At 50.0% G+C, this 27207-nt stretch overlaps 1 protein-coding gene across 8 annotated transcripts in view; it reads left to right on the forward strand.

The window, feature by feature from the left end:
- Positions 1 to 27207, forward strand: part of THRB (thyroid hormone receptor beta) — a 437533-nt gene that overhangs the window by 286579 nt on the left and 123747 nt on the right. The gene's annotated exons all lie outside the window — the stretch shown is intronic.

A 27207-nucleotide genomic window follows, 5' to 3' on the forward strand; every position in this document is an offset into this window, starting at 1 on the left:
GGGTGACTATCAGCTGGTTTATTTACCTAGGCCCTAGTGATGGGCACTGAGGTTTGACTCACCTCCTTCTACAGGTGTTCAAAATATGGGTGTGCTAGGTGTTTAAAAAGTGACACTGTGGATATTTTCACATTTTGTGCCATAGTTAGAACATCTTCTCTGTTTTAAAGCTTTGAAAGGATTCTCTTATTATTCTGAGACTTTCATTTGTTACATTTTAATCTTTCATCCACTGAAGTTATCTTACAAGGTATAAGCTATGGATTCAACTTTGACTTTTTTCTCCAGATGGTTTCCTGGTTGTCCCATCTCCACGAACTGAAGAAGCCAGCTTTTGTCATAGTCTCAGTTTCCGAATGTGAGGTCTGTTTCTGAACTCAGTGCTGCTCCATTGATCTGCTATCTGTTCAAGCACCAGAGTGCATTGTTTTAATCCTTAAGGCGTCATACAGTGTTTTAATATCTAATAGGGTTTATTCCTTCTCAGTACTGTTGTTTTTAAAATTTTCCCACATATTTACTGTTATGTCAAGATAATATTCATATAGTGTTCCTTCCATGTGGGCTTTTAAGTCATCAAGAACAAGCAGTGAGTATTATCCAGGCCATGTTAGCATCCTTCAAGATCAAGTACCTTTCACTCAGGGGACTTATTACCATGATTAGCAACTTAATATTGCTCATATCGAGCCATCCTGACTTCCTAGGAAATATCCCATTTTTTCATTTTAATTTTTATTGAGAGTTTTTTGAGGTTTTATTTAAGAGTTTTGCATCAATATGCAAGTGATCTGGACAGATTACTTTTTCATATTTTTTATATCATAATTACAGTGGTTTCACAAAAAGCACTGAGAATATTTCTTCTCTCTTTGTGCTAAGTTTAAATAGCATTTTTTAAAATCTGTGAAATAACCCATACATGAAATCATCTGGACTTTATACTCACAGGGAAAGAGTAGGGGAATTCCTTGACAGTGGTTTTTTTCATGATTATTAGTCTATGTGAAATTATCTTTTATTTTCCTATTTTATATTTTTTGAGAAAAATCAATTAATTAAGTATTAAATTATTTGCACAAAATTATTCCAACTCATCTGTTATGATTATTCTAACTCTCAGCATCTGCAACTAATTTCCCTTTCTATTCTAATGTTGTGAACTTTTTCTTTCTTGTGTTTTAATCCAGTTAGCTTGCAGTTCATCTATTTATTGTCCTGTTTTTGTTTTTCCCCAAAGAACCAACTTTTGAGTGTCTTTACTTACCAGTCCCATTATGGGATTTTGTAATTGTATTAGCCTTCTGACATTATTATTTCTTCTTTCAACATTTCTTTACTTTGTGGGTTTTTTCCTCCCTTGTACTGTCTGTGTTCACAACCATTTCTTTGTGAAAAGGCACTATTTTTATGCTACAATTGTATTTTGTTGAATTCAGTCCTTTGAAGTCTTCCTAAAGGGGCTCGGGAGCGAAAACCTCTCAGGCGTGCTCAGAGGAGCCGTCCTGTGGGGTTGGCACTCGGAGCTGGAAGAGAGGACCCCAAAAGGCTGCTGCTGGAACCTCTGTGGGGGCAGAGAGCGCTCCCGGGAGCGCGGCGGGAGACCCGCGGCTGGGAAGGGCCCTCTCCTCCCACCTCCAGTCTCCCTCTAGGGCCTGCTGCTGTCAGAATCTGACAGAACACCCTCTGGCAAGGCTCTGTGGGGAAGGGTTCGCCCCAGGATCTCGGAGCGGAGAAGAGAAGGGTAGATTCGGAGCTGAGGAGGACAGGGTTGGCGCTCGGTTTGGCGCTGAAAAGTCTGTAGTTTTGTAAGTTGCCGTCAGCCAGCTCTACCTGCTGTATGCGTCCGCCTTTCCTTCCAGCTACTGATGTCACAAATTCCCAGGCATCTCTTGGCTTTTAAAGAAAATCACCTTTCCTTTATTAGGGGCATTCACTGGTGATCCCTTCATACTCTTTTGTGGCAGCACTAACCTGGATTGAGCCACGCAGCCCCTGAGGGTCAGTTCATTTTCAGACACTGATGCCCAGTTGGTACCTGTGCTAAGGCACTTCAGTCATGTCTGACTCTCTGCGACCCTATGGACTGTAACCTGCCTGCCTCCATCTGGAGGCTCTGGACTCACTGGAGTCCACGGGATTCTCCAGGCAAGAATACTGGAGTGGGTTGCCATTTCCTTCTCCAGCGGATCTTCCCAACCCAGGGACTGAACCTGTGTCTCTTGCATCTCCTGCACTGGCAGGCGGGTTCTTTACCGTAAGTAAGGCTTATTCTCATCAACTCACCCACAAAATCATGGGGATAATTTCCTTCATCAGGTGGATCAGTGATTTTTAACAGAACTTCTAATTTTATGAATGACCATGTCACCTTTTTTGAACTCAGGAATTGTCTTATATGTAACAGGAATTGTTTCTCTGCGATCTAGGTAATATGTGTCTCATAGATACTGGGCTGCTTTTGAGAGCGAGCATCAGACTGATCAAGAGTAAACTTTTCAAATGACGTGTGTCAGCCCGATCACACTGTGTGTTCTCTGTGTTAAAATTTCAGCTACTTGATATTCTGAGCTAGAAATTTCATGTTTTTTAAAAGTATGCCGTAGGTGGCTGGCTGTGCTGGAGCTGAGAGGTTTTAAGGTGTGACCTCTCTGCAGTGTTTTGCCCTGAGCATGGCAGGAGCAGGAGGAGAAACATGTTCTTTCATTTCTAAAGGGGACATCCCAGGAGTCAGTGACGTTTAGAGACGCGGCTGTGGTCTTTTCTCCAGACCTGTGGGCTCGTCTGAGCCCTGAGGAGAGAGAGCTCTATCGGGATGTGATGCTGGAGGCCTGTGCTCAGCTTGTGTTGTTGGGACGCTGGACTTACAAAGCAGAGGTGATATCCTCCTTGAGGCAAGGGAGGGACCCCCGGATGCTGGAGGGGGAGGCAACCGGTGCTGCAGGCCCAGAGCCCCAGTGACGAAGCTGATGTCACCCTTATCTTCGCCCGCAGCTCTTTTTTCCCCTCTGGTTGATTCTGCAGGCTTCTCTGTATTACTGACTTTGAGCAGTTTGACAATGATGTGCCTCGGTGTGATTCTCTTCACGTTCCCTATGCTTGACTTCATTGGATTTCTTGGATCTGTGGGTTTATAAGTGTTCATTGGGTTTGGAAACTTTTTGGCCATTATTTAAGTATTCTTCTTTCCAGTGCTGTTTCCTCCATTTCTCGTCTCTTTTCAGAGATTCTAGTTGCCCGTATATTAAGCCGTTTGAAGTTGGCAACTCTTCTAACATTTTTTTTTTCCTCTTATGGGACTTATATTAATGGATGGTAATGCTTCTCTTTGAATCCTGTTCTAACTTTTCGGTTGAATACTCTATTTCTTCAGTCCTTTTCCTCTGGGTTCTCCAGCCAGGTTCCCCACGTTACTGTGGTTCTTTGTATAATTTTGTCTTTGGTACAGTGTTTCTATACATGTGAACTATTAGGTTGAAATGTTGTATTTTCAAAACCAGTTTTCACCACCAGATTCCATCTCAAGTGCAGTGTCTTATTTATTGTTTAGACAGTATCAATCATGCATGTCTTTAAACTGTTCCTCTGGATTCATACATTTTCTAATAACTTCAGATTACGATCTAGAATGATAAAGGTAACAGAAACCCATGCTAGTTCTCCACTGTCAGTTAATCTTTTTAATTAAAAAAAAAATTCCTAGCAGTTTAAAAAATATATCTTGTAGGTGAAATTGTTGGTCATCTTTTGCCTTCATTAGATAGTGCTGTGGACAATTAGTCATCAGAACCTTCCATTCAAAACAGATTTAAGTTCAGATTCTTTAAGAACACACTTGGCTTAAAGGTCAGGAAGCAGAACTTTGAGTCTCTGCTTTTCCAAATACCAGTGTTTATCTTTAGACATTTAACATCTGTGCCTCACTGTCCTCATCTGCAAAAGTAAAAGGAGGTTGTAGGCACTGAGTGAAATGATCCTTGTAAAAAGGCATTGTAAACGCAGGTTGCCTTTATTCTTGCAAGGGACAGTCAAGTGTAATCATTTGGAACAGACTGTCTGGATTCATGGGACCTGGGATCAATTCCTGACCTTCCCACTGAAAAATCTTCACAACCTCTTCACTTTAGTTCCCCCAACTATAAAGTGGGACAATACTGCCTCCATCACAGGTTGTCAAGAGTCATAAAGGAGGTTGACCAAAAAAGTTTGTTTGGGTTTTTCCATAACGTCTTAATGAAAGGAACATTTTGTTCAACCCAAAAAGGGTTCTAGGATACTTAGCAGAATGGCAAACACTCAGTAAGTGTTAGATGCTATTAATGTTATTGCCTTTATTACTGTCATTATTATTTTCTTTCTTTTTACAAAACCATATTCACACATGTGGGGGCTTCTCAGGTGGCGCCAGTGGAAAAGAACCTGCCTGCCGGTGCAGGAGACCTAAGAGATGCAGGTTTGATCCCTGGGTCAGGAAGATCCCCTGGAGGAGGGCATGGCAACCCACTCCAGTATTCTTGCCTGGAGACTCCCTTGGACAGAGGAGCCTGGCAGACTACAGTCCATAGGGTCGCAAACAGTCGGTGATTAACATAGTAACATGTTAACATAAATATCGTTATCTTCTTTTTCCTCTGTTCAATTTCACTGAACACACAAGTGGAAGCTCTTCAGCAATTAGTTGCTGTAAATTCTACTACAAAGCCAAGAGCTGTCTCTTCGATCTAGTTGCCTCTGCCTTGGAGCTGAGAGATAGCTCAAAAAGGACTTTCATGCACTTCACATGGGATCTGCATTATTTCTTAGATGCTTGAGAAACTGGCTGCTTTCCTTTCCTCTGGAGATCCTTCTTCCAAATCATATGAATTCATTTTCCCCAAAAATCACAGGCTCTGTTTTCACAGGTAGAACCAACAATACAGGTTGATGACCGAGGCTCACTGCCCCGAAGTGGGTCTGGTTTGCAATACACAGTGACTCCAGCGATGGTCTGAGCAAAGTGCTCCATCTCATACCTATAAAAGTCATTTGGGGACCAGAAAATGTGCCTTCTGGGAGAAAGCAGCTGTTGTGAAAATACTGATTCAAATCTCCCAAGGGAGACCACTCAACTGGTAGCCACTAATTGTTGCCATGCTGCTTAAAAGAGTCCGTTTTATACATGCCACGGTCCCCAGAGAAGTGGGCTATCCTGTAATCAAATATCTTTTACACAGTGTCACACAGAGGACAGAAACCCCAGGCTTTCCTAACGTTACCAATTATTTTAGTTAAAAATTATCCCCTGATGAAAGGATCTCTAATGGCACGGATGTTTGGTCATGTCCAACTCTCTGCGACTCCGTGGACTGGAGCCTGCCAGGCTTCTCTGTTCAGGGAATTTCCCAGCAAGAATATGGGAGTGAGTTACCATTTTCTTCTCCAGGGGATCTTTCCAATCCAGGAGTCAAACCCAGGTCTTTTGTGTCTCCTGCATTGGCAGGCAGATTCTTCTCCACGGGTGCCACCAGAGAGGAAGAAAGTGTGTCTAATACTGTGCCCTTTTTATAAGCTACAACCTGCATGAAGTCTGTCAAGCTCTCAGCGATAGCAGTGATGCTTGGGGAGACCCACCTGCATCCCCACACGGAGAACACAGCCTCACTTGCCAGCTCTTCTTTCCTACACAGCAGAAGCATTTATCCTGTAGGATCCTCATAGCAGGTCTGTAAGGATCATACTCTTGTCTTTTAGGACAGATGTTCAAAGGACATTAAAACAAGCTGATGGAGGTATCTGTCCAAGCATCCAGGTTGCACAGTCAGGATGATTTCAGCCCAATCACCTACACTTTGTACAGCCCACGTTCTCACAGACCCTCCACTCACAGCTGAGTCTGGGCTAGGAAGATCACATGACCGCTGCTCAGCGTGGAGGGGGAATTAACAGAGTGTGTGCGTTTTGTAGCTGGGTTTTCTTAGTTCCATGGCCCTCTGCATTTCTGTCGCTGTTCAGTCGCTAAGTCCTATCTGACTCTTTGCAACCCCCGTCGACTGCAGCACACCAGACTTCCCTGTCCTTCATTATCTCCCGGACTTTGCTCAAACTCATGCCCACTGAGTCGGTGATGCCATCCAACTGTCTCACCCCCCACCACCCCCTTCTCCTCCTGCCCTCAATCTTTCCCAGCATCAGGGACTTTTCCAATGAGTCTGCTGTTCGCATCAGGTGGCCAAAGTATTGAAATTCAGCTTTAGCATCAGTTCTTACAATGAATATTCAGGACTGATTTCCTTTAGGATGGACTGGTTTGATCTCCTTGCAGCCCAAGGGACTCTGAAGAGTCTTCTCTAGCACCACAGTTTGAAAACATCAGTTCTTCATCACTCAGCCTTCTTTATAGTCCAACTCTCACATCCATACATGCCTACTGGAAAAACCATAGCTTTGACTACATGGACCTTTGTCGGCAAAGTGATGTCTCTGCTTTTTAATATGCTGTCTAGGTTTGTCATACGTTTTCTTCCAAGGAGCAAGCATCTTTTAATTTTGTGCCTGCAGTCACCACCGCAGTGACTTTGGAGCCCAAGAAAATAGAATCTGTCACTGTTTCCACTTTTTCCCCTTTTATTTGCCATGAAGTGATGAGACCAAATGCCATGATCTTAGTTTGTTTGTTTTTTAAATGTTGAGCTTTAAGCCAGGTTTTTCACTCTCCTCTTTCACCCTCATTAAAAGGCTCTTTAGCTCCTCTTCACTTTTCGCCATTAGAGTGGTGTCATCTGCGTATCTGAGGTTGCTGATATTTCTCCCAGCAATCTTGCTTCCAGCTTGTGCTTCATCCAGCTTGGCGTTTCACATGTATACGAACTTCAGATAGAGTACCAAACAGGACTTCCTCTAGTTAGAATGGCTTGTGTGTGCTATGTCATCTCTGCCAGGCAATGCTCCCCAGAGGGAAAGGTGTAGGGCTTGGTCATCTCTCTTCCCATCAAGGTGCCCAGCCAAGGGATGCTCACAGGGCAGGCAGGAAGGTAGCTCTGTGACTAAGAGCACTGGCTCTGAGTGCCCCTCTAGCTCCTCCTCTCACCAGCTGGAAGGGAAAGCTTCTCTGCTCCCCAGCCCTCTGTCTTGTCAATCAGCAGAGACAACTCTAAGTGTCTGTTCCTCCAAACAGCCTGCTGATTAACGACAGAGTGTGTGTGTCCACCTTGGGAATACTCTGCAGACAGAGAAGTTCCCAAGGGTCTTCCTTGTCACACCATTGCTCAAGTCCTAGGGATTCCCTAGTGAGAATGTGGAAGCTAGGACTCAGGTGGCCTCCTGACCTCCATTCAGCCAGACCCTCTGTGCTTGGGCAAGCGTGTGTCAGTATTGTTAGCAGACACACTACTATGCATAAAATAGATAAACAGCGAGGACCTACTGTGTGGCACAGGGAAGTCTATCCAATATCCTGCAGCAAACCATAATGGAAAGGGATCTGGAAAAGAATATATATGTGTCTGTGTATATATTTACAGTATATAGTATAACTGAATCACTTTGCTCTGCACCTGAAATGAACACAACCTCGTGAATTAACTATACTTCGCATGTACACCCGTGGTGGATTCATGTCAATGTATGGCAAAACCAATACAGTATTGTAAAGTAAAATAAAGTTAAAAATTAAAAAGATAAAAAGAAATGAACAAAAAATTTTAAAACTTTTGGAGATGGTGAGCAGAGAAATGGGCAGAAAAGGATAAGAGAGGTTCTCCCCTTCTTAGCCTAACAGAGTGCTGTTGAGCTCTTAGGGGAGGGAGAAAGGTCCTCCGCAAGTTGTCCGTCTTTATCATTTTAATCTCAACGTGCTATCATTGTTCCACATCTGGTATTAGATAACCATGGCATCCCCAAGTTGGAGGCAGGTTCACCATGCTGCCAGCCAAGCAGCATTTCAGTCCACATGCAGATTGAACCCTGAGATGTACAGGGCAATTGGCCGTCCATCGGTTGATGGGAAATGTCCGCATGGATGGAGTTTTTCTGAGCGTTATAAGTTCAAAAGTGTCAAATGTGTACAAAGACCAGTTTCATAGAAAGTGGCTACTTATTTCTCAAAACTTCTGGTCCTGAAAAAGACCAGAATTGGGGGAGACATTGAAATTATTAAGGGAAAGCTGTTGAATCCAAATAAATTACTCTTGAGTTAAGCCTTGATCAAGAATTTCCAGTTGCGTTATTGATTAATAGATGTCTCTTGGAAGCAAACAAGGGATAAGGAAGACTCTTCTATCTCAGATTCCAAACCTAAGTCAGAAAAAATCCACATGCCTGATACATAATAATAACAATGCTCTGTGTTTCTTTTTCAGTTTTAAATTGGATAATTTGTGATACTTTGTTTAAGTATGCATTTTAACAGTTTTGTTGAGACACAATTTACATAACAAGGTTCACCCATTGAAAGTGTACACTTCAGTGGATTTTAGTTCATTTTCAGAGTTGTGCAGCTACCACTATAATTTCATTTGTAGATGTTCCCATTGGCCTCTCCCAAAAAAAAACCCTTGTGCCCATTAGCAGCTACTCCCCACCCTGCATGAAACCCTCCCACTGATCCCCTCACTGCCCACCCCCTGCCCAGCCCTGGATAAGTACTCATCCACTTCCTGTTTCTATAAGTATGATTTTTTTTTTAACCTAGACATTGCCTGGCAGTCCTTCCCTTGAGTTATAATTAGAATCAAATGATAAGTGTTCCCTCAAAACCTGTCATTTTTGAGAAAAGTCATTTTCTTCATGCATCCCCTGAGAAAACTCAGCCCACATCTCTCTCCACCACCCTCAGATGGGACCACTGAGGGCACAGTGGTAAGGAATCTGCCAGTTCCGGAGGCCCAAGAGATGCCGGTTCAGTCCCTGGGTCAGGAAGGTCCCCTGGAGCTGGAGGTGGCAACCCACTCCAGTCTTCTTGCCTGGAGAATTCCATGGACAGAGGAGCCTGGCAGGCTACAGTCCATGGGGTTGCAAAGAGTCAGAAATGACTGAGCATGCACGCTGCCTCTTGCTCTTCGTCTAATAATGTATGTTAACACGTCACTGACTGGGGGACTTTTGCAGAAACGAATGCCTGTGGCTGTCGATCTCTTATGTAAGTGAAGATTGAAAGGTCTCCAGTCAGTAACGTTTGGGTAACAAACAAACATAGTAATGCGCCACTGTGTTAAGTCCTACTGTGTGCCACTTGGGGAATCAGTGAACAAAATAAAGACCCTGGGCCTTAAAGAGTTTACGTCCCAGCAGAGGGAGATGAAACAATAGGCAACAACAAAAAGCAGCAGGAAAACCAGAAATAAACTGTGCCGCGTGTTACAAGGCGCTGCAGCCCACGGGGAAGAGGGGTGGGAGAAGGGTTGTCGGTCGGTCGGAAGGCTCGGAGCGTGGGGAAGGGGCAGGCCACAGCAGGCGCTGGGGGGTTCTGAGGGTGCATCTCAGAGAAGTTAGCTTCACGACTCAGTGGGGGTGAGGGAGGGACTGAGCAGGTGTCTGGGGAATGAGCATTCGGGCAGAGGAACAACCCGGTGCAGAGAGGAGGAGACCACAGCAGAGCAGTGATTGAGGGCGAGCCAGGGGGCCTTGATGGGGGCGGGGGTTTGGGGGCACAGGCCACACGAGCAGGATTATATTCTCAAAGGGCCACTCTGACCGCTGTGTTGAGATGAGAAGGGAACGGGAGCCAGGTAGCGGAACCTCCTGGACACTATTTTAGAGCCTCTGTGGGACCGTGCTTCTCCACTTTGGTTGGACCCCCAAATGGCCCCTGTGCTTGACAGAACTGAGGCCTGACTCACAAAACACTCAGTGGTGTGGGGTGCAGCCTGGGCACTGGGACTGCAAAGCCCCCCAGGGGATGTGGGCGTGCAGCTGAGGGGGACCGCGTTCTAGTAACGTGAAGCAGTCCCACCGGTTTGACTTTGCCACTGGGAAACAAAACCCACAGCTGGCAGCAGCTGCTGTTGGCAACGCTGTGCTCAGGGGCAACCCGAGCCTCACTGCTACAGCAGGGCCAACAGTGGCCGAGCAGACAGTGTGCACACGGGGTCAGAGGCGGGCGGAGCCCCCGGACCGTCAGACCTCGAGCAGGTCACGCCCATTCTTTAATGATGCAAGCGTGAGCCTGAACGTGAGCACTGTCTTTCCGCCATATCAGGGCAGGGTAGAAGGATTGAGTTTGAACCCCAGGAGGTGCATGTGTGATTCACCCCATGGGCAGTTTTTAAGAATCCTGGTTCCAGGGTACCAGGCATTGTGCAAGCAGCAGCTAATAAAAAGATAAGCTCTCTTGGCCAAAGCCACATGTCTCAGAGTGAACGCTGTGTAGTATTTCAAAACGTGTCATTTGTGGGAAGGTTTTAAATAAGCCAAAGGGGAGGGGGACCTTCGGCTGCCTCGCTGAGCTGCTGGCATTTCTAACTCGGAGGGATGAATAGAGCATCATCGTGTCCCAGCGGCACATGTACAGCCAGAGAAAAAGAGACACCTGGAGCCAGCCGCAAGCCAAACATGAATCAGCAATCTCCTTCTATTGTTCAAAAAATGAGCTTGAGGCTGGCGGAGGGGAACTGAAGCACCCTGCAGAAACGCCCCTCCCCCTGCAGGAAACAGACCCCAGCTGAAACAAGGCATCTCGTTCTGGGCTTCCTGAGCTGAAAGGAGTGTAAAAAAAATGCTGGAGAGGATTTAGGGGGAGCTGATTTGAGAATATGGAGCACACAACCCATAAGAAACGAGAGAGGATGTAGACGCAGCGTTGGCAAACCCTCAGAGGCGACACGCCAAGGGCTGCTCTCTCCGATGAGCAGGAAGTAGGGTGACCGTCGGTGCCCAACGAATGTTCTGGGCTGACCACTGCACGAGCTGCTGGGAGTAGGCACTGAGACGTGCCCACCTTGTGAAGACCCTCCAGCCTGTGGTGATGGGCAGGAGGGTTCGAACTCCAGCAGCATCGGAATCATCACCGGAGGGCTTGTTCTCACGGGTTCTGACTCAGTGGGTCTGGGGAGGGGCATACGGGTCTGCATTTCTAGGGCGATCCCGGGTGATGCTCTGCTGCCGGTCTGAGCCCCCGCTGGAGAACCCTGCTCGAGGAAGGCAGTCACGGGCAGGAGCGAGGGCGAGTGTGACCTGAGCGCAGAAGTCCAGGTAGGGTGCTGCTGGCGTGCCACTGCTACAGCAGGCCCCTCGGTGCATATAGGTGGCACTTTGGGTGTGCATAGCAATGTGATTTGGATCAACCACTCGGGTCATGATTTTGCCCCCCAAGAAAGCATGGCCAGAGGCAGGGAAAGAGTTCTCTGCAGGCCTGTGGCAGTGACACGGCACAGAGGGTGTCCAGGAGCCCTGGGTCAGGGAGCACGTGTGTGGGCAGGTGTAGACAGGTGGATGGCTTCAGGGCGACAGCAGGGTGATTCAGCTCATGCCCCAGTGCTGCTCTCACGAGCGGCAGTTCCCAACAGAGTCAACCAGAAAGCCTTTCCTAGGCATGTCTTCCCGGACCCAGACCCAGAGACGGTGGCAAGGCTTCTCAGCTGACCCCCCCTGAGAATCCTTCCTCGAGATTAAAACCCGCTTTCCCTGCAGCCTCCGTGGTCGGGCCCCATCCTTACAAGTAAGCAGAGTGCAAATCCGACCTCTTTGGAAATGCGAGACTTGAAGGAAATCCAAAAGAGAGGGAATATATGTATAGCGGTCTTCCCTGGTGGCTCACTGGTTAAGAATCCGCCTGCCAACACCAGGGATGTGGGTTTGATCCCTGGGTCGGAAAGACCCCCTGGAGAAGGAAATGAAAATCGACTCCATGGAAAATTCCATGGACAGAGGAGCCTGGCGGGCTACAGTCCACGGGATTTCAAAGAGTCAGACAGAGCTGAGTGAGTGAACAACGAATATGGATACATATGGCCCATTCACTTTGCTGTGCAGCAGAAACTGACGCAGTATTCTAAAGCCACTATACTCTGTTGACTTAAAAATAGTCACAACCTACAAAATGACAGGTATATTTTATTCGGCGGGAATTTTTAGGGCTCCAAGCCCAGGAGACAGGATCTCAAGTAACCCTGAGAGAGCTGCTCCAAGGAGGGGAGGGGAGGGGAGGAACCAGATCACATAGACGTTTGCAACAAGAGGCTGGTAGTCTGCAGAGCAAAAGGCTATTGTTAATGAAGGAAAACCAGATATCACGGATGAATGAATTTGGCGCTTTTCTACGTATGGGAAGATGCAAGAGACTGGACTCACTGACATGTTCCTTTCATACACATCCCAGCTACCTGGGGCCAACATCCTGCAGTTTGATTTTTCACATCCTCAGTTCCTCACTCACGGCTGGAAGTGGTGGCATCGCTCTTCCTGGGTGCCCGCCAGGCTCAGAAATTCGCATTTGGAGGGCCAGAGTAGCTGATGATCGTGACATCCTTGCTTATTAATGTGGCAGGAAACACTCCATTTCACAACTCCAATAAAAATTAGTTTAAGAAAAGAAAATGCAAAATCCCTTCACATCTCCAGGTCTCCTTGTTCCTCTATCCCTGGGAGACTCAAGTGTCTCACTTAAAGTGCAAGTGGCCTTCAGAGGAGGCAATTGTCCAGCCGCAGAGCTGGGGGCCTTGATCAGCAGCTCTTCACTGGTATGTTCTAGACGCTTGACCAGGCTAGTCAGCAGTGGAGAGATGGGTCTCCCCGTCCAGCGTCCAGTGTAGCCCACCACGAGGGCCTCCAGCACCTCTAACAGGCTCCCAGGTCTGGTAGGCTGATGGCTCCCAACACGTGGTTCCTGGAAAGGACAGTCCAATCGCCTGGGACCTCGTCAGACATGCAGACTCCCAGACACCCTGACGCCACGCCACCGCCAGACCGGCTGAATCAGAGACCCTAGGGACAGAGCCCAGCAGTCGGCTGTAGGAGCCCTCCAAGTGTTTGCTGAACTTTGAGAACCGCTGGTTTAGTCAGTGGCTTCCCTGGTGGCTCAGATGGTGAAGAATCTGCCTGCAATGCAGGAGACCCGGTTCAATTCCTGGGTTGGGAAGATCCCCTGGAGAAGGGATAGGCTACCCAGTCCAGTATTCTTGGGCTTCCCTGGTGGCTCAGATGGTAAAAAAAAAAAAAAAAAAGAAGAAGAAGTCCTCCTGCAGTGTGGGGGACCTGAGTTCAATCCCTGGGTTGGGAAGATCCCCTATAGGAGGGCATGGCAACCCACTCCAGTACTCTTGCCTAGAAAATCCCATGGGCGGAGGAGCCTGGTAGTCTGCAGTCCATGTCGGACAAGACTGAGAGACTTCACTTTTCACTACACATGTTCTGGGGTGTTTAACAGGCCGCTCGTCAGATTCTCCCCTAAGAACTTAGCTTCCTCGGTGCCCTCCCGTGTCCTGCCGTTCCCGGTGACGACGCAGCTCGTTGCGTCTCCCACTGAAGACGAGGCAAGGGCTGTACTCTGCTGCTGTCTCGACTCTGCACTGCAAGTTCACGCTGTGACAGAGGCTCAGGAGACTCTGTTAGATGATGGCCACATCCTGTTTATTCCCCAAAATGAGCTTACGTCTAGCCAGATTTCGTTCTCTGCTCTCTCCTCCACAGCTGACACCAGGCTGATTCACTCAGCAATGTGAAACTGAAAGGTCAAATTGTGTAGTCCTGGGCTCACAGAGAGCGAGGGCTGAGAAGAGATTGGGAAAACTAGACGCTGGAAATAATCACTGATTGCAAAGCTGCTACAGCCACAGTCCCCAAACCCCTGTACCAGGGCCCCCTGGGAGTGCTGCAGCAAACCCAGAGGAACCCAGTGGAGTGTTTGACGTTTGAGGAAGGTGTAGCCACCACTGTCAGACACCATGCAAACACTGCTGTTATGAGGTTTGGACCTTCTTACTTAATAAGCGGCTTCCCTGGCGGCTCAGCGGCGAAGAACCCGCCTGCCAAGGCAGGAGACACAGAAGACGCAGGTTCAATCCCTGGGTCAGGAAGATTCCCTGGGGAGGGAAATGGCAACCCACTCCAGTGTTCTTGCCTGGGAAAATCCCATGGATGGAGGAGCCTGGCGGGCTACAGTCCATAGGCTCACAAAGACTCTGACACAGCTTGTGGGCCGAGCATGCACACACTTAATAAACAGAACATGTGTTCCTTTCACTGGGGCCACCGTGAGGCAGTTGCTGAAACGCTCAGTGTGCCAGCTAAGTGGAGAGTTTCCTGTCGTAGCACTGCTGACTGTGGGAGGAGGGTCTGATCAGAACCGTGCATATAAGACAGCGCACTCAAGGAGACACATATTCTAAATTCACCTTAGAGGCTGGGGGGCAACTACAGCCTAAATAGGAAAAGAATTTGAATTTATGTATATGTGCACCTGAATCACTTTGCTGGACACCTGGAATTGACACAACGTTGTTAATCAACTATATTCTAACAGGAAGTTTAAAAATTCGTGGATTTAAGAAAAGAAAATTGCAACTCCATGAGTCTTTTAGAGAGTTCTTTTTCTTGTTACCTTCCTAGGTAGATCTGTTCACCCCGACTGATTCAATCCTTAACCAAGGTCCCTGTAATTACTGTTATGTGTTATGTTACGTGATGGAGCGGAGTTTGGGAGAGAATGGACACGTGTATACATATGGCTGAGTCTCTCTGCTGCTCACTTGAAATTGTCACCAGCATTACTAACTGGCTATACCCCAGTACAAAAGTAAAAGTTCAAATTTGAAAAAAAAAAAAAAAGAACCTTCAAGGCTTAAACATAAAAACATAATGGATTAATTCTTTCCCATTTGAACTAATAACTGCTCTGATGCATTCAAATCGCCTTTGAAACCCACTGTTGAAACAAAATCTGGGCTGCATATGGTATGCACTGTCCTCATTCAAAACCAGTAAGTTTGCTAAAATAGTCAGGCAGTGTTAAATTAGAGCCCAGTGAAGGGAAAGACAGGGACTGTACAGTGTTTATGAAGCCTGTTTCTGTAGGCTTCATAAACAGAATGCAGATGGCCTTCCTGCCCCACAAGTGGCATCTAACTAGTAGTGAACCATTATGATATTATTAAGAGAATTTTATTGGCATCTTCAAGGGATTTTAGGAGCAAAGCAGTCCTCATAATATCGCCTTTGGAAGAGTATTCCTTCTATCCCAGGGTTAAAAATCTGCAGGGAGCTCAAGGCAGATTCCACAGGAAGCAAAACCCAAGTTTCTCCTGGGTACCGCCGTCTCCATGGCTTGAGATGGGCAGGGGTTCAATGGTAGAGTCGTTTCTTAGGCAGCTGTCTGGGGCAGGGTACGGAGCTGCCTTAACTCGCCTTCTAACGCTTTTAAGAAACCAGTAAAACATGATCCGCTTTGGTGTTAACATTTTTTTAATTAAACTATTTATTTTAATTGGAGGCTACTTACGTTACGATATTGCAGCGCTTTTTGCCATATGGCGTTAACGTTGTATTTCCCCCTCGTGTCTGATGTTTTCCGTGCCTGCGTCGTGGGGAGTCCCCTCACCGCCTGTAAGCACTCGGGCGTGGGACCCTCACCCCCGGCCTGGCGATGGATGCCTCCCGGGCCCCTCAACACGCCCGCCCACCACTGTCTGTGGCTCAGGGATGCCGCCTGCCTCTCCACCAGGTGTCAGCAGAGGCAGCTTGAACCGCTTGCTTTGGCCAGCGAGACCTCTGCCGAGGTTGCTTCTGCTGCGGTGTCCGAGGTGCCCTCAGACCAGCCGTCTGCTTCCTCTTAGGAGGGGGACTTCTTAGAGGCACTCAGGGGTGATGGTCCACCTCTCGAGCAGGGGAGCCACGAATCAGTGCGTTACAAACACAGCAGGCGGTGGGTCGAGCCTCTCAGCGTCGGCCCCATAGCACTGTTCCTGGCCAGTCTCTTCCTGACTTTTCTGTCTCTAGGTTATGCAGCTCGAAACGGGTCCAAGGGCCACTCAGGGTGTCAGTAAGTTAGAGGGAACAGAGGGCTTTAGATTCCCCGGGGGCTGAGGCGGTTGTCGGAAAGCCCACTCCGACCCCAGGAACCTCAGCCCTCCCGCTGCTGACCGCGCCTTAAAGCAGAGGTGACTTTTTCACAGGCTGTGACCTCAGCCCCTCCCACGCAAGGATGCAGGAACACCCTCAAAGGGCAGGCACGTCTGTCCTGTTTCATCTGCCTGTTCCCTTTGAGGTGTGTGACCTTACCCACCTGGGGCTGTGTGGCTCTTAAACACCCCCGTGTCATTCTGTTTTAATGGCAGGTCCCACGCTCCTTCCAACCCATGGTGACTGCGTGCAGGGAAAGTGGAAGTGAAGTCGCTCAGTCGTGTCCGACTCTTTGCGACCCCGTGGACTGCAGCCCACCAGGCTCCTCCATCCATGGGATTTTCCAGGCAATAGTGCTGGAGTGGGGTGCCATTTCCTTCTCCAGGGGATCTTCCTGACCCAGGGATCAAACCCGGGTCTCCTGCATTGCAGGCAGACACTTTCCTGTCTGAGCTGCCAGGGATTCAGTGTTGCTGTCGTTCAGCCGTTCAGTCGTGTCTGACTCTTTGTGACCCCACGGACTGCAGCACACCAGGCCTCCCTGTCCTTCACCATCTCCCAAAGTTTGCTCAAACTCATGTCCATCGAGTCTTTGATGCCATCCAACCATCTCATCCTCTGTCGTCCTCTTCTCCTCCCGCCTTCAATCTTTCCCAGCATCAGGGTCTTTTCCAATGTGTTGGCTCTTACGTCGGGTGGCCAAAGTACTAGAGCTGTGATTCAGTGTGGACACAGATTAAAAGGAAGAGCCCCGGAATGAGATGGTTGCAGTTGAGTTAAAATCACTTTACCAAGAACTGGAAAATCAGCCACAGCCATTTGCACTCAGTTTTCAACTGCAGAGCTTGGCTGTGTTGTCTGATGTCTGGAGGAGAAACGCTTACGGTGGCTGCCGAAAATCTGAAAAGGGAGCTGTAGGTTTGCCACCGGGAGTGTCCCGATGTCTCTGACGCGGGGCCCTTGGCTCCCACAGCGCCCAGTGGAGGACTTCTCCCAGCCCGCACTCCAAGGGGCGATGCCTTGGGACGAACACCTGGGCCCCGTCACAGGGCAGAGCTGCTAGTATTTGCTGACATTTTAATTAAGTATGGACTTCCCTGGTGGCTCAGACAGTAAAGCGTCTGTCTACATTGTGGGAGACCTGGGTTCCATCCCTGGGTCGGGAAGATCCGCTGGAAAAGGAAATGGCAATCCACTCCAGTACTATTGCCTGGAAAATCCCATGGACAGAGGAGCCTGGTAGGCTACAGTCCATGGGGTCGCAAAGAGTCGGACACGACTGAGTGACTTCACTTTCACTTTAATTAAGTAACTTACAGTCTCATGTTCCATTTTAATCAACCTAATCCCTAGTCTCACAGTGCTGCCTTTGTAAATATTTCCCTTGTACTGAATTTCGGGCTGTTTTTTTTTGTTTGTTTTTTATTTTAATGTCTGTGTGTGTGCTTAGTCGCTCAGTCGTGTCCGACTCTTTGTGACCCCATGGACGGTAGTCCACCAGGCTCCTCTGTCCATGGGATTCTCCAGGTCAGAATCCTGGAGTGGGTAGCCGTTCTCTTCTCCAAGGGATCTTCCCGAGCCAGGGATCGAACCCAGGTCTCCCGCATTGCAGGCGGACTCTTTCCTGTCTGAGTCACCAGGGAGGCCCTAGCTGCTGGGTAAGTGTTGGCTAGAAGAGTGGACGTGAGGCCGCTCCATACCCGTGGACACAGAACCAGGTAACCACCATGTCTGAGGCAGACAGTCACTATACTCTAGGGAGTTTGTCAGAATCGAGGGAGGTGTCCTACTTTTAACGTTTTCCTTCCTGTCTGCACCAGGTCCTAGCTGCGGCTGGCGGGATCTCTTTAGCAGTGACCTTTGAACTCTTAGCTGGGGCGTGTGCTGTCTAGTTCCCTGACCAGGGGTGGAAGCCGGGCCCTGGACATTGGGAGCGTGGAGTCTGGACCACCAGGGACGTCCCCTTGCACTGAACTTGTCATACTACACTCCCCAGGAGAAACGGTGGGTCACAGTGTTGTATGGTTTGAATAGCTCTGCCGTCTCTTCTCTGTGAGTGCTTAAGTTATGATAATCATCAGAAATTCGACCATTATGCATTCACTTCATTGGATCCTAGACTCACTATTAAAATGCAGAGACCTCAGGGAAGGACGACTGGGGCTGCATTTGGGACGCTGTAAAGTAAGTGAAGTCGCTCAGTCGTGTCCGACTCTTTGGGACCCCATGGACTGCAGCCCACCAGGCTCCTCCCTCCACGGGATTCTCCAGGCAAGAGTACTGGAATGGGTTGCCATTTCCTTCTCCAGGGGATCTTCCCAACCCAGGGATCGAACCCAGGTCTCCCGCATTCCAGGCAGACGCTTTAACCTCTGAGCCACCAGGGAAGCCCCAGGGACGCTGTAAAAGTAGCTACAAATTCATCTGTGTACCCAATCCTCCTGGATCCCTGTAACAATTTTAAATGAACTTGAAAGAGAAAAAAAATTCACAGAAAGTAAAATTCAATCTGGGAAGAGGAGACAGGAGCAATCCCACCTGCATTTTATGTTGAGCTCTCAGGAGGTGGGCTTTGGTGCTGTCTTTTCAGCCCACCTCAGGGCACCCCTGAGTGTGAAGTCGAAAGAGTATACTCTTTCCAGCATACTTGCCTGGAGACAGGGCGCCCCTAGAAGCCAGATAATAGCTCCAGTCTCCCACCACGACTGGGGCTGGCCAGGGGATGAACGGGTGTTGATAATAGTGACTGTAATAACGAAGACAGAGACTTCCCTGCAGTCCAGTGCTTAAGACTCCAAGCTTCCATTGCAGGGGACATGGGTTCGATCCCTGATCAGGGAACTAAGATCCCACGTGTCGCACAGCGCCACCCCAGGAGAAATAGATAAAATAATGAAGACATTCTGCCAATACCGTGGGCCGGTGTCCGACTTTTTAAATTTACAAAACATTTTAAAGTTTCCTGGTCCTCATCATAACCTGAAGGGTTGGGGGACGGTGGTCTCAATTCACAAAGGTGGCTTGGAGAGTTAAGACACCCAGCCAAAATGTGCAAACTGCAACCTGAGACTCAAAGTCATCTGGAATGGCTCTCAGCCCAGGTTATCTGTTCGCCATACTTGGGACTGAGCTTGTTCCTACAAATGATTCCCAAACATCAGGGTCAAAGCCTTGACGCGGGGCAAGGGGGAAAATCAGACACTCCAGCGGGGAGAGAGAGAGAGTCGTCACCACCCTGCCCTCCAGGCGGGTGCAGCCCCCTTGGAGGACACAGCCTCCACCCAGCCGTGACCCCAGACCCAGAGACAGGTGGTGGGGCCCAGGCCAGCGTGGGGCTGGGAGGGGCACTGGCCCCACAAACGCCCGCGGTGCCCAGCGCCCCACGGACCTAGCCAGCCCCCTCTGGCCGTCCGCACACACCCTCACGACACACCCTGAGCTGCTGCCTTCTTCACGTCTCCACGGCCTCTCACGGCCTTCTGCAGGGGAAGCCCGGAGTGTCCCCGTGTCGGTGACGTGAGCGCTGGTCAGGCCAGCCCTGAGAACCGCCCCGGGATTCGCCACCTCAGCCTGGAGCCTGTGATAGCCCAAGATGCGAGCGTCTGACCTTGTAACCGAACCGAGACAGTTGCCTGTGGATGGGACTCCTGCCCAGCCTGCGCGGCCCGCTCTCGGCTTCCTTGGGTGGGCCGGGAAGCACCCGCGGAGGACGCAACAGATGAGCATGCATAACTCACGATCCAGATGCCCTGAGGCCAAGGAGAAGCGAGCTAGGACTGCAAACACCCTCCCCAGAACAGGTGGCCGTGGGCCGTGAGGGGGCGCGTGTCTCGTTTATTTTATTGGAGCACAGCTGGCTTACAGTTGTGTTAACTGCCGCTGTACAGCGGCGTGACTCAGTTACACATGAGCATACATTTTTTCTATATTCTTTTCCACCATGGTGATACGTGTTCCATTTCCATAATGTGCAGACTCTATAAGCAATGACTCACTCGGTCTTCATGGAAAGACTTTCCCCAGGGGGAGTTTGCATGGTTGTCCCTTCAAGGTTGTGGTTTCGATAAGGACGAAAGAACTCACGAGGGGACACAGGGCGTGCAGTCAAGGCCGGGGCCTCTGACAAGGCGGGGTTCTCTCTGGTCTAACTTAGTGACTTTGGACACCGAGACAGGAGGGTGCCACCAAAGGGGTCGGGCTTCTCGGCACCGAGGCAGAGTTAGCTTCTCAAGTCAGCTCACTCCCTGAAGGACCTCCCACGGTGCCCCGTTCCTCACAGGACCAAGTCTGGCTCCCATAGCAAACCTCCCAAGACCCTAGACCGTCTGGCCCCAAACTACCTTTGCAGCTTCGCCCTCAGCCACTGCCTGCCCCTGCCCCACCTGGCATCACAGCCCTTGTGCCAGGATGCGGTGCCCTGTACTCTTGCCGTTCACGAGCCACACTTGGTCCCCTGCTGGGAGGGTTCCTGGCTTCCTTTCAAAGCCAACTTTCCTTCCTTTTCAAAGCCAACTTCCAAGGTCCTGTCTTGCAGACAGAATCATCACATTCTCCCCCGAGCCTCCAAATGTACCTTTCTCCCTCCTGTTCAGCTCTGCTGCCCTGAAGGTTCAGGGTGGGTCTGCTCCCCAAGGGCAGGCACCATGAGTGGTTCCTCTCGAATGATCCAGAACTTGGGTTGGTTTCTGAGGTCGTGGATGAGGCAGCCCTGAACCAGGGCCTCGGGTGAGGGGCCTCTTCAGCCTCCAGTCTTGCTTCTCAGAAACCATTCTCCTTTCACCTACAAAGGGATCTGCTGCTGGGAGGCCCTGTCCTCTTTGCCACCCACCAAAATCAGCTCTCAGATCTCCTTTTCATTCTTTGCAAGTAGCTCAGAGGTTAAAGCGTCTGCCTGCAATGCGGGTGACCTGGGTTCGATCCCTGAGTTGGGAAGATTCCCCTGGAGAAGGAAATGGCAACCCACTCCAGTATTCTTGCCTGGAGAATCCCATGGACAGAGGAGCCTGGTGGGCTACAGTCCACGGGATCGCAAAGAGTTGGACATGACTGAGCAACTTCACTTTCACTTTCACTTTCCTTTTCATATTCAGCTTGTCTTTTCCATGTGTGACTGCATTTTAACGGGGCTCACGGTCTGCAGCTGGAGCGCCGTGTAGCATCTGCTGACGGGTTGTGTGTACGTGTGTCTGCGGGGCCCACGAAAATAAACGCCGATCTGTCTGTCTGTGTCCTTCATACGCTCCTTGAGTAGACCACACCCCCAACAGTCGAGATCCACTGAGCTAAAAGAATGAAGCTCTGGAGGAGAATGCTAAGGCGCTCTGTTAGGGAGTTTTAAGGATGGAGTGCCCCCTGAGTGTGGAGCGCATGTGCCGCTTCGTTGCATGAGAAGGACGCTGACTCTCTCCTGAGAGGCTCCTTGTGCCCTGAGAGCAGAGGCAGCCCCGGGCAGGCTGCGTGCCCTCGTGTGTCTGCTCTGCCTCTGCCTCGTCTTTGCCAGAGCGGGCAGCGTCCCCTTCCGCCAGGCCCAGCAGCACCTCTGCCCCCGTCCTCCGCCCACTGACTCGCTGAAATTCTGCAACTCCGTGGACAGCAGCCCGCCAGGCTCCTCTGCCCGTGGGATTCTCCAGGCAAGAATCCTGAGGTGGGTTGCCATGTCCTCCTCCAGGGGATCTTCCCAACCCAGGGATCGAACTCGGGTCTCCTGCATTGCAGGCAGATTCTTTCCTGTCTGCGCCACCAGGAGCCCCATGTGGCATAGTCTGGCTGCAGTCCCCGAGCCCACAGGGGAGACATGGACCCAGAGTCTTCCAAAGTCCCTAAACCTAATTCTTTTTTTGTTAGCCTTAAACTCTTTATTTTGTATTGGGGTTTAGCCGATTAACAATGTTGTGATAGTTTCAGGGGAGCAGTGAAGGAACTCAGCCATACATGCACGTGTATGCGTTCTCCCCCAAACTCCCCTCCCGTCCAGGCTGCCGCGTGGCCCTGAGCAGAGGTCCCCGTGCTGTGGAGTAGGTCCTTACTGGTCGTCCGTTCCCAATACGGCTGTGTGTACGTGACCTTCGCAAAGTCCCTGTCTCTCCCTTCACCCTAGCAACCATAAGTTCGTTTTATAAGTCCACGAGCCTCTTTCCGTTTTGTAAGTGCCTTTGTATCTTTTCTTTTTAGATTCCACATAGAAGGGATGTCGTATGTCCATAATAATCCCACTCTCTTTTCAGTTTTGGAGTTCCAGATGGCAACGTTCCATCACGTGTATTTTTAAAATATAAACGCATTTCATGTGTTTGAGAGGCGAAGGCCCACTTTTTCCTTCCCTCCAAGGGGAATGTTTCGCCAGGGGCCCTGGCCTGGGACAGGGGATGGTGGAGTGGGCAGAGGGGGTGCCGGCCCCCAGCCACGCTCGGCACCGCCTCCTGGCACATGCCTCACGTGGCTCAGAGTTTCAGCCGCTCTGTGTCAGTGGTGTCTGCCTTCCCGGCCAGCTTGTAAAATGGTCTGTAAATTCCGTGAGCGCCCAGGGCCTCTGGGTTGAATGTGTTTGCATCCCCAGTGTTTATCCCTGGATTAAATACTCATGTCACGTTAATCTCCATGTCTTCTCATTTCTACCTCTTAAATGTCATGAGAGTCACTCCCCTATCAGCACCTTCACCGTCACCAACCAAGTTCCAGCTCCCTTCCTCTCTCCCCCAGACCTTCCACAGCTTCCTGGCTGGCCTGCTTTCACTCAGCAGCCACTGAGAAATTTTAAAAACTCAGATAGCTTTGGATCACTTCCCTGCTTCAACCTGTGTGATTTGAGGGAATTTCCTAGTTTTTCTACACAAGGCTTGTTTCTTGCAGAATCCTTTGCTGGGCAGAGGCCTGTCATAAAGAAGTCTTCAGATACAGGGTCACCTCCACCAAGAAGCCTTCCCAGATTGCCCCCGGTAAAAATGGCTTCTTCCTCGTGGCCCAGTCCGCCCTGAAGAAGACACGTCAGGTGAAACCTGTTTGCACATTTCACTGGTGTGGTGCGCTTCTCTCCCTCTGGTAGGTTAGAAGCCCCACACGGACAGGCTTAAGTGCTGTCTTTGGACAAAGCCTGGGGCAGCGCCTGGACAGGGTTGGCCCTCCGTTAGCCCTTTGGGCTAACCAGTCAAACAAATGAATGTCTCATGGGAAAGGAATGTTCGGGTTTAGCAGCGGTTCACTAGGGACTAAGCTAAGAGCACACTCGGTGCTGAAACGCCATGGCCGTCAAGGGGCCCTCAGCTCCGAGGGGCAGCTTGCAGACCCTCGCTGGGTCTCACTGGAGGCCCCTGTTCCCAGGAGCAGTGGGCCTCCAGGGCAAGGGCAGCATGGCGGTCAGTTCTGCTCACATCGCCCCCGACCTCCTGCCTGCGCCCAGTCACCTGCCCAGGGAGAAGCCCCGAGCTCTTTCCACTTTCCCACAAGTGAAACACTCGGCTTCCTTCCTCTTCAAGCTCTTTGAACTTGTTTTCCTCCTTGGACACCGTGACCCCTGGGATGGCTCGGGAGGGGAGGTTCTATGCGTCCCCCTCTGCACAGGGCGCGAGCTGAGACCCTCCTCATGCCGGGGGCGACCCCAGAACAGACACGGAGCGCCTGCCTGCTCAGAGCGTTTAGCCATCGTCTAAAGCTCGAGAGCTCGTTGCAGGAAAACAGCACCAAATAATATGAAACGCTCAAGTGCTGTAGGAATAGGAACAGGAATACACTATTAATGCTACAGGAGTATTAACAGTGTCATGCAGGAATAAAGTGCTGCAGTAACAGGATGGAGTATACTACTAGGAACAGAATGGAGTATACTACTAGGAACAGAATGGAGTATACTACTGGGAACAGAATGGAGTATACTACTGGGAACAGAATGGAGTATACTACTGGGAACAGAATGGAGTATACTACTGGGAACAGAATGGAGTATACTACTGGGAACAGAATGGAGTATACTACTGGGAACAGAATGGAGTATACTACTGGGAACAGAATGGAGTATACTACTAGTAAGAATGGAGTATACTACTAGGAACAGAATGGAGTATACTACTAGGAACAGAATGGAGTATACTACTAGGAACAGAATGGAGTATACTACTAGTAAGAATGGAGTATACTACTAGGAACAGAATGGAGTATACTAGGAACAGAATGGAGTATACCACTAGGAACAGAATGGAGTATACTACTAATTCTCTGGTCGCGGCGCCAGTAGAGGACAGTGCAGTCATACTGGAGCGCTATCGTGGTGACAAGAGTGTGTTATTTTTCACTGGAGCATAAATGAGGTACAGTGCTGTGTTAGTATCAGGCGTATAGCAAAGTACAGGAATGTATTTGTGCTGGAAAAATGGAAGCAGTACACCACGGTGCTTCCCTGGTGGCTCCGATGATAGAGAATCTGCCCGCAGCGCAGGAGACCTGGGTTCCATCCCTGGGTCGGGAAGATCCCCGGGAGAAGGGAATGGCAGCCGACTCCAGTATTCCTGCCTCGAGAATCCCGTGGACAGAGGCGCCTGGCGGGCTGCAGTCCATGGGGTCGCAGAGTCGGACACAACTGAGCAACTAAGCTCGGCACGCACATAGTATGGTGGAGCAATGCTGAAGTGCTCCTGTACCTGGAACAGGGGTCATTATTTTTTATTGGCGTACAGTTGATTTACAGCGTTGCGTTAGTTTCAGGCACACAGCGAAGAGCAGGAATGTGTATTAGTGCCGCGGTAGACGGAGAACGGTACTAAACAGCAAGATCAGGACTCGATGTCAGGGCGGTAACAATATATTTTAAGCCTTTATAAGATGTTTTTCCTCTTCCGGGCTACTTTTGCTATGCACACAATAACTTTCTACAGTTCCTATGCTGTTCTGTTGAAATTCTTAAAAGAGAGCTATTTTTAAAGTGTTGGTATACCAAGAATATTACTGGGATGTTGTAGCTTCACCTTCAAGATGCTTGAAAGGACACAGAACTCTTCTGACACATTTGCATTAACGCTGTGTTTTGATACGGGTGTTATCAGTTGGGATCCCCTTGGTGGCACAGGGCAGAGATCTACCTGGACCCAGCCTGGGTGATGTCTGTCTTGCTCAGGAGGGTTGAGGAGGTGGGGGACACAGCTGGGCCTCCAGGAGACGTGCAGGCAGAGGTTCGAGACCAGAGGGCCTTCTCGTCCCTGCGGTTTTCGGTGAATGTCAAGCCCGTTCTCTCTCACACATTCAAGCTTTTGCCTTGTGGCCGAGAGACATGGCCTCAGGCAGCCTGAGAGTTTTAGCTTCTGATAAATTCTGCCGCTGCAGGGACTTCCCTGGTGGTCCAGGGGTTAAGAATCTGCCTGCCATTGCAGAGGACAGGAGTCCGATCCCTGTTCCAGGAAAATCCCCCATGCCACGCGGCAACTCAGCCAGCGAGCTGAGACCATCGAGCCGGCGCGCCCAGAGCCTGGGCTCCACGAGAGAAGCCCCCGGAACGAGGAGCCCACCCTCCACAACCGTCCGCTGCAGCTTGAGAAAGCCCACCCAGCAACGAAGACCCAGCACGGCTAAAAACAAATAGATATTTAAAAACTTCTGCCGCCAAAGACGGAGAAGGCAATGGCACCCCACTCCAGTACTCTTGCCTGAAAAATCCCATAGACGGAGAAGCCTGGTGGGCTGCAGTCCATGGGATCGCTAAGAGTCAGGCACGACTGAGCAACTTCACTTTCACTTTTCACTTTCCTGCATTGGATGAAGGAAATGGCAACCCACTCCAGTATTCTTGCCTGGAGGATCCCAGGGACAGAGGAGCTTAGTGGGCTGCCGTCTATGGGGTCGCACAGAGTTGGACACGACTGAAGTGACTTAGCAGCAGCAGCAGCAGCAGCCCCCAAAGATGGAATACACAACCTTCCCCCTTCCTCTCTCTTTCTCTTCCTGTCCCCACACATCCTCCAGAAGCTAGGTGGAGCACTCCGGCTGGCCCACCATAGGCAAGTTCTTCATCCTCCCCTGGAACATTCAGGAGCCACGTCCAGTTAGGACGTGGCTGTGTCTGCAGGGTGGGAGGGGGTTAAGGGTGGCTCCGTCTCTAAGAACAAGAGGTCTGGACAGTCACTTCTAGAGGAGTGATCTGAGCTCAGGGGCTCTCAGAACCTGGTTCTCTGACTCCCAGCACAGCTGGTAGTTGAAGGAGATAGCACGGGTTTGTGGCTGGCGACCCTTGACGTGTCAATCAGCAGCAAGAACGCGTTTCCCTAGTAATTAATCCTCACTCTTGTACCAGACGCCAGTTCAGGGGTCTCATCCCATGCCATATCAACTGTCATTCATTTAATTTTATTCACTTGTTCAGCGTGCGTTTCCTGAGTGTCTGTTTTGTATCTTACACTCTGCACATGTCAAATATAAAAATGACAAAGACGTAGTGCCTGCCACAAAGAGCTTACAGTCTAGTGGGAAAAGCAGCCTCGGAAACACGTGATGACCAAGGCATGACCATCAGGCGTGAATTCAGGGCCGCAGGATTAGACGCGGAGACAGCGAAGGAACACGTGCGTGCCTGCGGTCGTGTCTGACCCTGCGCGACCCCATGGACTGTCGCCCTCCAGGTCTCTCTGTCCATGGGATTCTCCAGGCCAGAATGCCAGAGTGGGTTGCCATTTCCTCCTCCAGGGGATCTTCCCGACCCAGGGATCGAACCCACATCTCACGTCTTCAGCCCTGGCAGGTGGGTTCTTTACCGCCAGCACGGCCTGGGAAGCCCCAGAGGAGGTGTGGGGGAGTATAAACCCAGGTTGCAGGCACAGGCCCCATGCTCTTCTTCTCAGGATATTCCCTCCCTCCTCCTACAACTCGTGTTTACCCGGCACTTTCACTCACATCCTGTTTACACTTCAGAAACACCAACCTTGTGACGCACGTAGGTCAGGTGTTCCTCTCATTCTGCACGTGAAGAAATCACGATCGCACAGCGAGCTCCTGCCAGCCGGCCCTTGAACCCTCTCCCTGGGCTTCCGCACAGTACCTGAGCCACCCTCCGCCGCTGGATACGGCAGCCCTTCTAGAAAAAGAGCTCTCATCCTGCTCTGTCCCCGGCAGCACGCAGAAGGGCTCCGGCCCATGTCCAGCAGCCGCCGGGGTCATCATCTGTGAGTCCCTCAGCGCTCCACTCCGCCAGTGCCTCTGGTC

This window comes from Ovis canadensis, chromosome 26, assembly GCF_042477335.2.
Source record: "Ovis canadensis isolate MfBH-ARS-UI-01 breed Bighorn chromosome 26, ARS-UI_OviCan_v2, whole genome shotgun sequence".
Classification (NCBI taxonomy): Eukaryota; Metazoa; Chordata; class Mammalia; order Artiodactyla; family Bovidae; genus Ovis; species Ovis canadensis.